The following is a 14,750-nucleotide window of genomic DNA, read 5'->3' as shown; positions in this document are numbered from 1 at the left end:
AGCATCCCTCTGGTTGCAAACCCTAAAACTTTAACCATTATAATGCAAAACACCAACAACACACAGCATCATGCAGTGGTCCAGAAGTTTACATACACTTAGGTTGAAGTCATTAAAACTAAATATATTTAATATTAGCAAACTATAGTTTTGGCAAGTCGTTTAGGACATCTACTTTGTGCATGACACGAGTAATTTTGTTGAGTAAAATAGTTTACAGACCGATTTTTTCACTTTTAATTGACTATAATTTCAGTGGGTCAGAAGTTTACATACACTAAGTTAACTGTGCCTTTAAGCAGCTTGGAAAATTACAGAAAATTATGTCAAGCCTTTAGACAATTAGCCAGTTAGCTTCTGATAGGAGGTGTACCTGTGGATGTATTTTAAGGCCTACATTCAAACTCAGCTCCTCTTTATTTGACATCATGGGAAAATAATAAGAAATCCACAAAGGGTTAGTAGTGGTGGTGGTGGTGTAGTGGGCTAAAGCACATAACTGTTAATCAGAAGGTTGCTGGTTCGATACCCACAGCCACCACCATTCTGTCCTTGAGTAAGACACTTAGTAACCCTAACCCTAACCCTAACTCCAGGTTGCTCCGGGGGGATTGTCCCTGTAATAAGTGCACTGTAAGTCACTTTGGATAAAAGTGTCTGCCAAATGCATAAATGTAAATGTAAAGACCTCAGAAAAAAATTGTGGACCTCCACAGGTCTGGATCATCCTTGGGAGCAATTTTCAAACGCCTGAAGGTGCCACGTTCATACAAACAATAGTATGCAAGTATAAACACCATGTGACCACACAGTCATCACACCGCTCAGGAAGGAGATGCATTCTGTCTCCTAGAGATGAACGTAGTTTGTGTGAAAAGTGCAAATCAATCCCAGAACAACAGCAAAGGACCTTGTGAAGATGCTGGAGGAAACAGGTGGACGAGTATCTAGATCCACAGCAAAACCAGTCCTATATGGACATCACCTGAAAGGCTGCTCAGCAAGGAAGAAGCCGCTGCTCCAAAACCACCATATAAAAGCCAGAATACAGTTTGCAAGTGCACATGGGGACAAAGATCTTTGAGAAATGTCCTCTGGTCTGATGAAACAATATTGAATTGTTTGGCCATAATGACCATCGTTATGTTGGAGGGAAATGGGGTGAGGGGTGAGGCTTGCAAGCCGAAGAACACCATCCCAACCGTGAAGCATGGGGGTGCAGCATCATGTTGTGGGGGTGTTTGCTGCAGGAGGGACTGGTGCACTTCACAAAATAGATGATGACATCATGAGGAAGGAACATTATGTGGATATATTGAAGCAACATCTCAAGGCATCAGACAGGAAGTTAAAGCTCAGTCGCAAATGGGTCTTCCAAATGGACAATGACCCCCAAGCACACCTCCAAAGTTGTGGCACAATGGTTTAATGATGACAAAGTCAAGCTATTGGAGTCGCCATCACAAAACCTGACATCAATCCGAGCGTATGCGAGGAAGGAGGCCGACAAACCTGACTCAAGTTACACCAGTTCTGTCTAGAGGAATGGGCCAAAATTCCAGCAACTTATTGGGAGAAGCTTCTGGAAGGATCCCCAAAACATTTGACACAAGTTAAACAGTTTATAGCAACCAAATACTAACAAAGTGTATGTAAACTTCTGACTCTATTATTCCGATATTTCACGTTCTTAAAATAAAGTAGAGATCCGAACTGACCTCAGACAGGGAATGTTTTCTACCATTAAATGTCAGGAATTGTGAAAAACTGAGTTTAAATGGATTTGGCTAATGTGCATGAACACTTCTGACTTCAGCTGTACATGAAGTGTTCTGCGTTTGCTTTTAATAGATATTCAGAGACAAAAAGAGTCATGCAAGATGTGTTAAAAGGCACGAGTTCCCACAGATATTATATATTGCACATAGCAGAGACACGTGCCGCACTAGACTAAGACTTTTAAAAGCACACAGCTGGATGTCAAGTTAATAATATCTGGGATTTATTAAGCGCAATTAAGAAATGTGTTTAGAACTCATTCACTGACTCTTTTATAAACCTTTGAGCAACACCCAGCTGGATGAATCTTTAACTAAATAGTATACTCTCATCAGCCTGTTCTGTTCTCATCAGAAATTCCGGCACTTTTTCTAACAAAGTGTTGGTGAATAACTAACTAAAAGTGTGACTCTACTAACTATTCAACAATTCATTTGTGCAAATGAACCGGTTCAAAAACGGATTCAAATATTAATTTGGTTCAATTAAATGAACCAATTAAACAAATCATTTGAATGAATCAGTTTGTTCAGAAAGTTGATGTAAATAAACAGGCTCGAAAAAAACGATTCAGTAATTATTTTAAATGAATCAGTTCATTTTGATGATTCGTGTAAATGAACCAGTTCAAAAACTGATTCAACTATTCATTTGAACAAATTCTTTTTTCCCCTCGACGATTTGCGCAAATGAATCAGTTCAAAAATAGTTCAGATGGTTCAATTAAATGAACCAATTAAACAAATCATTTGAATGAATCAGTTTGTTCAGACAGTTGATGTAAATGAACTGGCTCCAAAAACGATTCAGTAATTCATTTAAATGAATCGGTTCGTTTTGATGATTCGTGTAAATGAACCAGTTCAAAAACTGATTCAACTATTCATTTGAACGAATCAGTTCATTTAGACAGTTCATATTAATGAACCGATTCAGTAATTCATTTAAATGAATCAGTTCGTTTTGATGATTTGTGTAAATGAACCAATTCAAAAACTGATTCAAATATTAATTTGGTTCAATTAAATGATCCGATTAAACAAATCATTTGAATGAATCAGTTTGTTCAGACAGTTGATGTAAATGAACAGGCTCCAAAACCGATTCAGTAATTCATTTAAATGAATCAGTTCGTTTTGATAATTTGTGTAAATGAACCAATTCAAAAACTGATTCAACTATTAATTTAAATGATTCATTTCATTAGTATGGTTCAAATAAATGAACCGCTCCACCAATTAATTTGAATAAATCAGTTCGTTCGGACAATTTGTGGAAATGAACCAAATAAAATAAAAAACAATTCAACAATCCATTTGAACGAATCATTTCTTCTGGACAGTTTGTGTAAATGAACCGTTTAAAAAAAAAAACAATTCATGTGAATGAATCAGTTTGTTTGGGTCGAATTAATCTGTTCATTCGGATGGTTAATGAATCGATTCAACAATTCATTTACATCAGTTCATTCAGACAATTTGTGACAATGAACAGGTTTGAATACTGATTCAATTTAAATGAATCAGTCATTTGGACTCATCAGAAGATTCATTTAAGCCACAGAAGTCCCCGTGCAGCATTGCACATGTATTTTGTAGCGAAATATAAAGTTAAAATCTGCTGTTTGATTAAACCGACACACCTTCTAAAAAATGGTCAAAGATGCATTCAGTGTGAACGGCCCCTGACTAGCAACCTGACTGTAACTTTAACTACTTTAAATTATGAGTAGCTTGTAGCTTGGCAATCATCAGCTCTCAAAACACTGCTCAAACACACAAACGAGCGCTTTAGATGTGTGGATCTGAATATACACATTATAAATGCATATATAAGCACAAATCAACATGTTTTCAAGTACATACGGTACATAGTACATAACCGAGAGCCCTGACAACCGGCTCTTCATGTTTTTCCATCAATGACCACTGTGAATAAAGATCAGTGTAATGAGATTCACTTTCACACCTGAAAAACAACGGACAGGTGCTGCTAGTGTGGGTAAATATTCACAAGCTACACAACATGAGTGAAAGAGTGAACTGCTTCTCCAGTGGAGAGGGTCACTGACTGTGTAAGTGTTTATATACGCCGTGTTTGTGTTGTTTTTTAGGTTAAACTTCACACCTGACTGACGGTAAAGGGCACAAACAGTGCGGGTAATTGAAGGTAAAATCTCAATATTCTGTGTGCAAACAATAGAAATAAATAGCATTAAAGCAGACCTTAAATTATGTGTAAATGATACAACAATCATTTAAATGACTCAGTCTTCAGTTCATAAATGAACAGATTCATCGTTCATGAATAAATCGATTTGGACACTTGATGACCGTTCAAATCAATGATTCATTTAAATGAATGCAAATCATACAGATGCAGATTCATGGACGTTTTGGGTAACTTAACTGTTGATGAACCTGTTCCAAACTGATTCAATGATTCATTTAAATGAATCGGTTCATTCAGACAGTTCATACAAATGAACAGTTTCATCAGTTCATTTGAATAAGTCAGATGGTTTGGACGGTTTTGGTAACTTAACTGTTGATGAACCTGTACCAAACTGATTCAATGATTCATTTAAATGACTCAGTTCATTCAGACAGTTCATACAAACGAACAGTTTCATCAGTTCATTTGAATAAATCAGATGGTTTGGACGGTTTCGGTAACTTAACTGTTGATGAACCTGTACCAAACTGATTCAATGATTCATTTAAATAACTCAGTTCATACAGACAGTTCATACAAATGAACAGATTCATCAGTTCATTTGAATAAATCAGATGGTTCGGACGGTTTCGGTAACTTAACTGGTGATGAACCTGTTCCAAACTGATTCAATGATTCATTTAAATGACTCAGTTCATTCAGACAGTTCATACAAATGAACAGATTCATCAGTTCATTTAAATAAATCAGATGGTTCGGACGGTTTCGGTAACTTAACAGTTGATGAACCTGTACCAAACTGATTCAATGATTCATTTAAATGAATCGGTTCATTCAGACAGTTCATACAAATGAACAGTTTCATCAGTTCATTTGAATAAGTCAGATGGTTTGGACGGTTTTGGTAACTTAACTGTTGATGAACCTGTACCAAACTGATTCAATGATTCATTTAAATGACTCAGTTCATTCAGACAGTTCATACAAACGAACAGTTTCATCAGTTCATTTGAATAAATCAGATGGTTTGGACGGTTTCGGTAACTTAACTGTTGATGAACCTGTACCAAACTGATTCAATGATTCATTTAAATGACTCAGTTCATACAGACAGTTCATACAAATGAACAGATTCATCAGTTCATTTGAATAAATCAGATGGTTCGGACGGTTTCAGTAACTTAACTGGTGATGAACCTGTTCCAAACTGATTCAATGATTCATTTAAATGACTCAGTTCATTCAGACAGTTCATAAAAAATGAACAGATTCATCAGTTCATTTAAATAAATCAGATGGTTCGGACGGTTTCGGTAACTTAACAGTTGATGAACCTGTACCAAACTGATTCAATGATTCATTTAAATGACTCAGTTCATTCGGACAGTTCATACAAATGAACAGTTTCATCAGTTCATTTGAATAAATCAGATGGTTCGGACAGTTTGGATAACTTAACTGGTTTTGAACCTGTTCCAAACTGATTCAATGATTAATTTATATGACTCAGTTCATTCAGACAGTTCATAAAAATGAACAGATTCATCAGTTCATTTGAATAAATCAGATGGTTCTAACGGTTTCGGTAACTTCACTGGTGATGAACCGGTTCCAACCTGATTCAATGATTCATTTAAATGAATCGGTTCATTCAGACAGTTCATACAAATGAACAGATTCATCAGTTCATTTAAATAAGTCAGATGGTTCGGACGTTTTGGGTAACTTAACTGTTGATGAACCTGAACCAAACTGATTCAATGATTCATTTAAATGACTCAGTTCATTCAGACAGTTCATACAAATGAACAGATTCATCAGTTCATTTAAATAAGTCAGATGGTTCGGACAGTTTGGGTAACTTAACTGTTGATGAACCTGTACCAAACTGATTCAATGATTAATTTAAATGAATAAATGAATCAGTTCATTCAGACAGTTTGTGTTAACGAACTGGAACCCAAAGAAATTCAACAATTCAACAATTCATTGAACGAATCAATTCTTCCGGCACACTATGTGTAAATGAACTGGTTCAAAAACTGATTCAACAACTAATTTGAATGAATCAGTTCATTCAGAAAGTTGATGAATCAATTTGTTCAATCACTTGAACCTAATTGTAGGCTAATTTTCAAACTAATTTGTATTGGTGATTTTGCACCTGTTGTTGTAGACTTATATTGGCAGCTTGAGTCGGTAAATGGATTTGGGGAGGTGGAATATACAATATTTTGCTTTACATAGAAATTATATGGAGAAGGCAAAATGTAGTTATTTGCATATTATTTGATGTGCTTATAGGAAGAAAAGCCACATTTCCCATCATTAATATGAGTGTAAATCTAGGGCATGTCTGCAGACACTCGTGAGGTGGGATATAATTGTAAAATGAGGCCAACAAAAGCACACACAAACTGAATGGAAAACAGGAGAGAGAGGTGAAGTCAGCACTTTAAATGCTTATCAAACACATTTGACTCCCGTTGAGAGCAGGACAGACGACTTTCATGCAGTATTACTGAAATAGCATGATGCTTTGGTTTCAGGGAAAGCACAATCATGAGCGTTTAGGAGCAGATTGGAAATGAGTCACAGAGTAAACCAAGTCAAAAGTGCCAAAAATGCTCCAAGTTGTAGAAAGAACCATACACTCATAGATCTAGAACTGTATGTTTCTGTATGTTCCTGTAAAGAATCGTCAGCGACGCAACTGACCTTGCGGAGTTCGTCATGACGATGCTAAACGTGTCATCGAATGAGGTGAGCTCGTACGGTCTAAAGAACTCCGTGTAGATGTCGATACCTCCTGTTCTGCTCGCACTGGGCTGAAATGAGACACTTCATGACTCAACATGCAGAACATGAAGTTATAACAAAGTGTCTGAGGTACACATCAGTACTGCCGCTCTCTATAAGCAGACTATGCAGTCTGCGTAGGGCACCAACTCCCTAGGGGGGCACCATCTTACCCTAGGAGGGCACCAGAAAGTCCACCGGCTGCCCTGCCTCGCACGTTACACGTTATTCAAGGACCCGAAAGCAGATAATCACTTTGAACTCATACAACGCAAACCATGCCAGAGATACAGGTTTGAATCCCACTCTGAGCAGGTCGAGCAAGACCAGTTATAGTGGTGCCGTGACCCAGATGGGAGTGAGGTTTAGGGGGGTGAATGTAACGGGAGCCAGCTGGTACGTGGAAGCTGTGCATTTTATGTAAACCTCACTCCCCGTCTCACATGCTCGCTGACACCAATTCGAATCCGGTTCGGAGTGGGTCAAACAGGACCACTTATAGTGGTGCCGTGACCCGGATGGGAGTGAGGTTTAGGGGGGTGAATGTAACAGGAACAAGCTGGTATGTGAAAGCTGTGCAATTTATGTAAACCTCACTCCCTGCCTCACATGCTCGCTGAGACCAATTAGAATCCGGTTCGGAGTGGGTCAAACAGGACCACTTATAGTGGTGCCGTGACCCAGATGGGAGTGAGGTTTAGGGGGGTGAATGTAACGGGAGCCAGCTGGTACGTGGAAGCTGTGCATTTTATGTAAACCTCACTCCCTGCCTCACATGCTCGCTGACACCAATTGGAATCCGGTTCGGAGTGGGTCAAACAGGACCACTTATAGTGGTGCCGTGACCCGGATGGGAGTGAGGTTTAGGGGGTGAATGTAACGGGAACCAGCTGGTACGTGGAAGCTGTGCAGTTTATGTAAACCTCACTCCCCGCCTCACATGCTCGTTAACACCAATACGAATCCCAATCTGAGCAGGTCGAGCAGGACCACTTATAGTGGTGCCGTGACCCGGATGGGAGTGAGGTTTAGGGAGTGAATGTAACGGGAGCCAGCTGGTACGTGAAAGCTGTGCATTTTATGTAAACCTCACTCCCCGCCTCACATGCTCGCTGACACCAATTCGAATCCGGTTCGGAGTGGGTCAAACAGGACCACTTATAGTGGTGCCGTGACCCGGATGGGAGTGAGGTTTAGGGGGGTGAATGTAACAGGAACCAGCTAGTATGTGAAAGCTGTGCATTTTATGTAAACTTCACTCCCTGCCTCACATGCTCGCTGACACCAATTGGAATCCGGTTCGGAGTGGGTCAAACAGGACCACTTATAGTGGTGCCGTGACCCGGATGGGAGTGAGGTTTAGGGGGTGAATGTAACGGGAGCCAGCTGGTACGTGGAAGCTGTGCAGTTTATGTAAACCTCACTCCCTGCCTCACATGCTCGTTAACACCAATACGAATCCCAATCTGAGCAGGTCGAGCAGGACCAGTTATAGTGGTGCCATGACCCAGATGGGAGTGAGGTTTAGGGGGTGAATGTAACGGGAACCAGCTGGTACGTGAAAGCTGTGCATTTTATGTAAACGCCACTCCCCGCCTCACATGCTCGCTGACACCAATTCGAATCCGGTTCGGAGTGGGTCAAACAGGACCACTTATAGTGGTGCCGTGACCCGGATGGGAGTGAGATTTAGGGGGGTGAATGTAACAGGAACCAGCTAGTATGTGAAAGCTGTGCATTTTATGTAAACTTCACTCCCTGCCTCACATGCTCGCTGACACCAATTGGAATCCGGTTCGGAGTGGGTCAAACAGGACCACTTATAGTGGTGCCGTGACCGGATGGGAGTGAGGTTTAGGGGGTGAATGTAACGGGAGCCAGCTGGTACGTGGAAGCTGTGCAGTTTATGTAAACCTCACTCCCTGCCTCACATGCTCGTTAACACCAACACGAATCCCAATCTGAGCAGGTCGAGCAGGACCAGTTATAGTGGTGCCGTGACCCAGATGGGAGTGAGGTTTAGGGGGTGAATGTAACGGGAGCCAGCTGGTACGTGAAAGCTGTGCATTTTATGTAAACTTCACTCCCCGCCTCACATGCTCGCTGACACCAATTCGAATCCGGTTCGGAGTGGGTCAAACAGGACCACTTATAGTGGTGCCGTGACCCGGATGGGAGTGAGGTTTAGGGAGTGAATGTAACGGGAGCCAGCTGGTACGTGAAAGCTGTGCATTTTATGTAAACCTCACTCCCCGCCTCACATGCTCGCTGACACCAATTGGAATCCGGTTCGGAGTGGGTCAAACAGGACCACTTATAGTGGTGCCGTGACCCGGATGGGAGTGAGGTTTAGGGGGGTGAATGTAACAGGAACCAGCTAGTATGTGAAAGCTGTGCATTTTATGTAAACCTCACTCCCTGCCTCACATGCTCGCTGACACCAATTGGAATCCGGTTCGGAGTGGGTCAAACAGGACCACTTATAGTGGTGCCGTGACCCGGATGGGAGTGAGGTTTAGGGGGTGAATGTAACGGGAGCCAGCTGGTACGTGAAAGCTGTGCATTTTATGTAAACCTCACTCCCCGTCTCACATGCTCGCTGACACCAATTTGAATCCGGTTCGGAGTGGGTCAAACAGGACCACTTATAGTGGTGCCGTGACCCGGATGGGAGTGAGGTTTAGGGGGGTGAATGTAACAGGAACAAGCTGGTATGTGAAAGCTGTGCATTTTATGTAAACCTCACTCCCTGCCTCACATGCTCGCTGACACCAATTCGAATCCGGTTTGGAGTGGGTCAAACAGGACCACTTATAGTGGTGTCGTGACCCAGATGGGAGTGAGGTTTAGGGGGTTGAATGTAACGGGAGCCAGCTGGTACGTGGAAGCTGTGCAGTTTATGTAAACCTCACTCCCTGCCTCACATGCTCGTTAACACCAATACGAATCCCGATCTGAGCAGGTCGAGCAGGACCAGTTATAGTGGTGCCGTGACCCAGATGGGAGTGAGGTTTAGGGGTGAATGTAACGGGAGCCAGCTGGTACGTGAAAGCTGTGCATTTTATGTAAACTTCACTCCACGCCTCACATGCTCGCTGACACCAATTCGAATCCGGTTCGGAGTGGGTCAAACAGGACCACTTATAGTGGTGCCGTGACCCGGATGGGAGTGATGTTTAGGGGGGTGAATGTAACAGGAGCCAGCTGGTATGTGAAAGCTGTGCAGTTTATGTAAACCTCACTCCCCGCCTCACATGCTCGCTGACACCAATTCGAATCCGGTTCGGAGTGGGTCAAACAGGACCACTTATAGTGGTGCAGTTTATGTAAACCTCACTCCCCGCCTCCCATGCTCGTTAACACCGATACGAATCCCTATCGGAGCAGGTCGAGCAGGACCAGTTATAGTGGTGCCGTGACCCAGATGGGAGTGATGTTTAGGGGGGGCGAGTGTAATGAGAGCCAGCTGGTATGTGATAGCTGTGCGGTAAATGTAAGTCTCACTCCCTTGTCCTTAAGAGGCGCACTAGCGACTGATGCTAGAGGCTGTAGCATTTAAACCCCTTGTTAGCATGCCTGCCTCCCATGCCGAAGAGGCAAGTTGGAATCCCACATGGAGCGGGTCGAGCAGGAACAGTTATACATAAATTAAAGGCAGTAAAATACTACCATGGTTACATGTATAAATACTTTTTGGGGGATTACAGTAAAAATAATCAATTGTCACAATCCATTATATCTAAATGGTACTGAAAATTGTCTTCGTGTTCTCAAAGCAAAATATAAATAATAAATATTAACACTCCTATTCTGTTGAATAAGGACTACTTACTTTACGGTTCACGGTAATTTTTGACCATAAACAATACAGGGGTAACTTATTTATTTATTCGAATTTCTCCCAATCTTTGAAAGCCCAATTCCCAATGTGCTGTAAGTCCTCGTGGTGGCGTAGTGACTCAATCCAGGTGGCCAAGGATGAATCTCAGTTGCCTCCACGTCTGAGACAGTCAATCCGCGCATTTTATCACATGGCTTGTTGAGCGCGTTACCACGGAGACGTAGTGCGTCTGGAGGCCCACGCCATCCACCGCGGCATCCACTCATGATTTACCACACGCCCCACCGAGAGCGAGAACCACATTATAGCGACCTTGAGGAGGTTACCCCATGTGACTCTACCCTCCCTAGCAACCGGGCCAATTTGGTTGCTTAGGAGACCCAACTGGAGTCACTCTGGATTCAAACTCGCGACTCCAGGTGTGATAGTCAGCATCAATACTCGCCGAGATACCCAGAACCCCAAACGCAAATGTTTTTTTGACTGTTTTCAGAGAGTTTCTCCGTTTTAAGACAACTCGACTCCAAAATGAACACTTAAACGTCAATTAAATGAGTCGTTCTGCACATTTCTAGTCTAAATAATTGCCCATAGTAACATATCGTTAAATGCTAAATTTCTTGTTGAACGAACTGCTAATTTCTAGTTCGGCCAACTATCAATACGTAATATGAGAACTTACTTGCAATTTAATAACTGCAATCTTTGCCTCTGAAGAGAGGTGTGTCTTGCAAGGCAGTCCGCACGATTATTTGGCATAAACACAAAATACACAGTCCCTCGATCTTAACACACAAACCTCATTAAGTTAAAAGATGAGCTCTTAACTTCACCACACAACAGCTGACTAACTGTGGCAACAAAAGAGTGCATGCTGGGAAGTCTGTTGGGGTAGTTGGGACAACATGTATTTTATGTAGATGAAAAGTTATTCAGATTCTGTACTCAAAAACCTCCATGAACTGGATAAAAAGCAATCTCAGTTTTTGCACATCCATTATTATTTTGTCCTCTGTGATTATGTGAACTGAATAGAATCACGTACAAACGTGAATGTCCAGTCTGTCCCAGAAAACAAACCGTCTTTTCAGTCTTTGAACACACAATGTCTTTCAAACAGGGCCGATTCCTCGAATTTCTCTGTGTGTGATTATAGTCAAACATCAATGCAGCTCATTGTCTGTTTGACCATCCGGACAATAAGCAACAACTAGCCGTTATTACGCAATGTCCATCACAAAACAGTCACACACTGCCCGACTGGAGAAATAGGAAAGAATATAGGACTTGTGATATATTGAACTTATTGAAATATATCGAGAGCGGGAGAGATGATGACCTCATTATTCCCACTTCATAAATTTGTTAGAAGTGAGCCAATTCAGCGCCACTCGCGTCACCGAGAGGAACTCCAAAAATAATGATAGTTTTCAGGTGTTTCCGGACACTCTTTCCATCTGTCATTGGTCAGAATGATCAAACAAAAAGCAATGTTTTGAAATAGTCACTGTTTTTATACTATACGAATCTACAAATGGCGTGCAATTAAACTGATGTGAGAAAGTATTTTAACATTAAAAAAACACTTTTTAAAATATTTATCATGTTTTAAGGCATTTTTATTTTGTTTTATAGGACTCTTTTTTTATTCTCCATTTCAATTATATGATGTTAAATTACAAATGCGTTGGCAAAACACAGTTATAAAAAACATTAAATGTTTTTTACATTCTTTCTCATACTAATGTAACTTTATTGGTAAATATTAGCAGTTTAATCCATTTGCACTAATGTTACTTAATATTATTTATTTCTGTGCTGTTGCAATCGTCCAGCGCTAACCTGAAAATCCAACTGAATTAATACAAAGAGCAATAACAATTAAAAACACAAAATTAATTGAGAGAGAGAGAGAGAGTGCGCGAGCAAGCGATTTACATATTTATGCATTTGGCAGGCGCTTTTATCCAAAGTGACTTACAGAGCACTTATTACAGGGACAATCCCCCCAGAGCAACCTGGAGTTAAGTGCCTTACTCAAGGACACAATGGTGGTGACTGTGGGGATCAAACCAGCAACCTCCTGAGTACCAATGTATTATACAGAGCTCTTATTACAGGGACAATCCCCCCGGAGCAACCTGGAGTTAAGTGTCTTACTCAAGGACACAATGGTGGTGACTGTGGGGATCAAACCAGCAACCTCCTGAGTACCAATGTATTATACAGAGCTCTTATTACAGGGACAATCCCCCCGGAGCAACCTGGAGTTAAGTGCCTTGCTCAAGGACACAATGTTGGTGGTGGCCGTGGGATTAGAACCTGTAACCTTCTGATTACCAGCCCTGTGCTTTAGCCACTATGCCACCACCACTCCCAGTGAGTGAGAGAGTGAGTGAGTGAGGGAGCAAGCGAGTGAGAGAGAGAGTGAGTGAGTGATTTAGTGAGTGAGAGACCGTGAGAGAGAGAAAGAGAGAGTGAGTGAGTGAGCAAGCGAGAGAGAGTGTGAGTGATTTAGTGAGTGAGAGAGTGAGTGAGTGTGAGAGAGAGAAAAAGAGAGTGAACGAGCGAGCGAGATAGAGTGAGTGAGTGAGTGAGTGAGTGAGAGAGTGAGCGAGCGAGCGAGCGAGATAGAGTGAGTGAGTGAGCAAGCGAGAGAGAGAGTGAGTGAGTGAGAGAGATAGAGTGAGTGAGTGAGCGAACGAGCGAGAGAGATAGAGTGAGTGAGGGAGATAGAGTGAGTGTGAGTGAGTGAGTGAGTGAGTGAGTGAGATAGAGTGAGTGAGATAGAGTGAGTGAGTGAGTGAGCGAGGCGAGCGAGCGAGAAAGAGAGAGTGAGTGAGTGAGCGAGCGTGAGAGAGAGAAAGAGAGAGTGAGCGAGTGAGCAAGCGAGAGAGAGAGTGAGTGAGTGATTTAGTGAGTGAGAGAGTGAGTGAGGTAGCGAGCGTGAGAGAGAGAAAAAGAGAGTGAGCGAGCGAGCGTGAGAGAGAGAGAGAGTGAGCGAGCGACCGTGAGTGAGCAAGCGAGAGAGAGAGTGAGTGAGAGAGTGAGTGAGGGAGCAAGCGAGTGTGAGAGAGAGAAAAAGAGAATGAGAGAGTGAGCGAGTGAGCGAGCCTGAAAGAGAGAGCGAGCGAGCGAGCGTGAGAGAGTGAGTGTCCAGATTCCAAATTCTAGATTCGTCCTACGCCACCCAGAATGAGGTGAGTCACTACGCCACCACGAGGACTTCAAGCACTTTGGGAATTGGGCGTTATAAATTGGGGAGAAATTAAATGAAATCATGTCCAATTTTTTAGTCACGGTCATATCACATGATTTAAACAAAATGTGCCTTTTAATCAAATATTTATTTTGTATTAAGTTCATAGTGTTTGTTCCATACTATCTTATTTTCACTATTAATACTTGTATGTAAACCTTAATGTAAATTAAATTCACATGTATTTATATAGTGTTTTCTCACCAAAATAACTAAATAAATATTCCATAGCAGCTTTCATGAGAATATGTCCTTAAAACCCATAACGAGGAAGCAAAATGTGACAACTAAAGATTTAAGGAATATTGTTTATCACAAAACTATTTGCAGATTTCAGCTTTTATTGAGACTTTAATTCTTTACTTTAAAAAAAATATTTTTTATCCACTTTTCTCCCACTACTTAGTAGGTCCTCGTGGTGGCGCAGTTACTCGCCTCAATCCGGGTGGAGGAGGACGAGTCTCAGTCGCCTCCACGTCTGAGACCGCCAATCCGCGCATCTGATCACGTGACTCGTTGTGCGTGACACCGCGGAGACTCACAGCATGTGGAGGCTCATGCTACTTTCCACGATCCACACACAACTCACCACACGCCCCATTGAGAGAACCACTAATCACCACCACGAGGAGGTTACCCCATGTGACTCTACCCTCCCTAGCAACCGGGACAATTTGGTTACCCCATGTGACTCTAGCCTCCCTAGCAACCGGGACAATTTGGTTACCCCATGTGACTCTACCCTCCCTAGCAACCGGGACAATTTGGTTACCCCGTGTGACTCTAGCCTCCCTAGCAACCGGGCCAATTTGGTTACCCCATGTGACTCTACCCTCCCTAGCAACCGGGCCAATTTGGTTACCCCATGTGACTCTAGCCTCCCTAGCAACCAGGCCA

The sequence above is a fragment of the Xyrauchen texanus genome, chromosome 30 (genome assembly GCF_025860055.1).
Source record: "Xyrauchen texanus isolate HMW12.3.18 chromosome 30, RBS_HiC_50CHRs, whole genome shotgun sequence".
NCBI lineage: Eukaryota > Metazoa > Chordata > Actinopteri > Cypriniformes > Catostomidae > Xyrauchen > Xyrauchen texanus.
This window is presented reverse-complemented; position numbering follows the sequence as displayed.